Raw genomic sequence first — 2,803 nt, 5'->3', positions numbered from 1 at the left:
TAAAGCAAAGCCCACAAGTGTTACGTTGATAACATATTTTGTGTGCGAACACCCTCTAACAGCCTCCCCAGTGTTGTGTTTCCAGATCTGGAAAAAAGTTTGAAATGCAGTAAAAAATTGTAAATATTTGAAGTTTCTTCCCTTTGGCCCAGATTATGAAATAGTAATCCATTACATTGTAAATCTTCCTGTACCATGCAAATCCCTTTACAAGGATTAGGAGATTGTAACAAAGATGATCATATTTCAAGAGGTACCGGTGTAAGTTATACACTTCTGCTGAAAGGATTTCTTACAGTCTTTACCCAACGTGTTATATACACTGACCCAAATGAACAGGTGCTTTACATATATTGAGAATCTTAATTCACACAATAATAAAAAAGAAGACTCGGTTACAAGGCTATGCAGCACATTCAGTCTGCTGCTCTCTGAGTGGATTCAACAATAGCTGAGGGTGTGCAATGGAGCAAAGACTATGCAATCAGTGACCCCTTGCCCCTTCGGTGGGGGAGAATTTCAGTAAAACACAAAGAATCTGCTGTTTCTGCTTTTGCTGCTATCGGCCTGGGCACTCCTGACAGAGCAGTGGCTGTTTCAAATCTATTTCTGAGATTAGCTGCTTGAGCAGGAGTAGAAGAAAAGTATCATTCTGTGTCACTTCTGTTTCTTTCATGGGATCAGACCCTACTTTGGGAGAATAAGGTAGAAGCATCCGACATGCCCAAGAATTCTTCTGCACACTAAGGGCATGCAGCGTTTTGCCAGCATTTTGCACTAATTCTAATTCAATCAGTAGTACTGAGTCACTATGGAAGAAAAAAAAATTCCATGAGAAGCACTGTTTTACACCACTAAGTAGCATTTGCAGAATTGGTGTTATCTTGTCATACCTACAGAAGTAATTCTGAAGGATATGGAGTTTAAAAACAAAACAATTTGTGAAGAAGTCTGATTTAGTAGCTCTTAAATAATTTTTCAAACCTGTCATTCTGGTCTTATCTAAAACCAATTTCTGTATTTAGATTTTTCAAGTCCCTTTGGGTTTGCCAATAGTTAGGCAAGCCTAATCTGTTTAATTAGTACCATACTTAAAAGCCTCCTTTTTTAGCTTTGAGAGATAGGAGGGTAAGTGAAAGGGAAAATTAAGCTACAGGGGACAGATTTAGAAGTACAGATCAGAAATCAGAGATTGCAATCCAGACAAGTAAATTCAGACTTTCAGGTTTCCTTCTCAAATTCTGCATGTCCCTCTTTTTTTTTTTTTTTTTTTTTTTTTTTCTTACCAATCAATTCAAATTTCTATATATCTATATTCAGCAAAGATGACAGAATTTGCACTCTAAAAATTAGACTAAAAACTGACGCTTGGTTCCACCCCTCTAGAAATGACCAAAAACTGCAATGATGATGATGATGCTGGTGGTGCCTCTGTTGAGCAACAATTAACTATCATGCACTAACCAGCACTTGGTACCTCCACTTAAGCTACATGTCAAGACTGGGTGCTGTTGCAGCCTATTTGTAAAATAAATATAATGTAGAAGAGCTTCTTATGAAAAACAAGAGTGGAGATGAAAAGGGAGGAGACTATTGCCATGTCTGCCCTGGCAAGTAGAATGGTACAGCAAGTGTAGCAAAACATTCGGTGTTGGAAACCCAGTCCCTGGATGCTTGAAGATTTTAACTTTGGGCTAGCAGCTTGCATTTCTGTCCTTGTGGCCTGCAGTCCTGGGGCAGTCTGGTAGTTTCTTTTGAGAAAGGAACCCACTTAATGTTTTGTGAGGCCATGCTGTGATGGACCAAAGCATGGGAAGTGGGGGAGTTTGGCAAATCAGCTTTTAAAGGTCATATTGGATCTGCTGAAGGGCCAAAGCACAGGCACCATAACTTTGCTAACTGAATGGAAAAAGAATTATTTTGAACCCTACTCACAGATATCTGATTTGATCAAAAAGTACAAGATGCTATTTTAAAATGACTAGAACTGGATCATTTGTTTCATTAATTTGAAAATGCATAAATCAACAAAAAAAATTGACATACATGATACCTAAGGAGTTGCAGTTGTCTGACAGCTGTGATGAGATATGGGAGATTTTAGAAGTATCCTGGTTTGGTTATGAGATGCCACACAAATACAACATTTAGCCATCTGATTCAGACCACTGATAATAGAATGCACAGCACATCTCTGTTCTTGCAGTCATATAAGGTGGTCAGGTGCAAGGTGAAACAGTAATTTCATTATTTTTGGAATTATTTGTAGCAGCACAGATGCAAATTTATACACTTGCAGGGTACAAACTGGGACAAATTCTAGCTTTCACATTTCCTCCACTGTGTCCTACTTAGGAGCGCTGTGCGAACCAGTTAGAAGATGGTTTGGTTCTGAAGAGATGTGTGTCAGTCAGGTGCAAAATGAAGAGAGAAAACGAAGGGGATTCTAGGTAGGTTACTGAAAGTCAAGCGCTGTCTTTTCTACAGATGATGACCCTCAAGCTTGGTATGTAATATTTTTAAACCACTTGCTAATTTCTGCATTTGAACAAGGCCCTCGGTTATAGAAGTTCGTTGCTAACCTTTGTTCAAAAGCAGGTACACGTTATTATTTCGTTTCACTCTCCCCTTGCAGCCACGGCATTTGTAAGCAGCAGAAACCCGGCAGCCAGCCCCCTGCCAAGGGCACAGAGCACGGCTCCTCCGCAAGCAGCAATCCCCGCCTCTACCGCAGGCCGGCTGAGGCGGCGACCCTGCCTCCCCCGCGGCTCCCAGCCGAGGCCGCCGCCCGGCCCCACAAGAT

This window comes from Athene cunicularia (assembly GCF_003259725.1).
Source record: "Athene cunicularia isolate RWA chromosome 5 unlocalized genomic scaffold, athCun1 chr5_part3, whole genome shotgun sequence".
NCBI classification, from domain to species: domain Eukaryota; kingdom Metazoa; phylum Chordata; class Aves; order Strigiformes; family Strigidae; genus Athene; species Athene cunicularia.
This window is presented reverse-complemented; position numbering follows the sequence as displayed.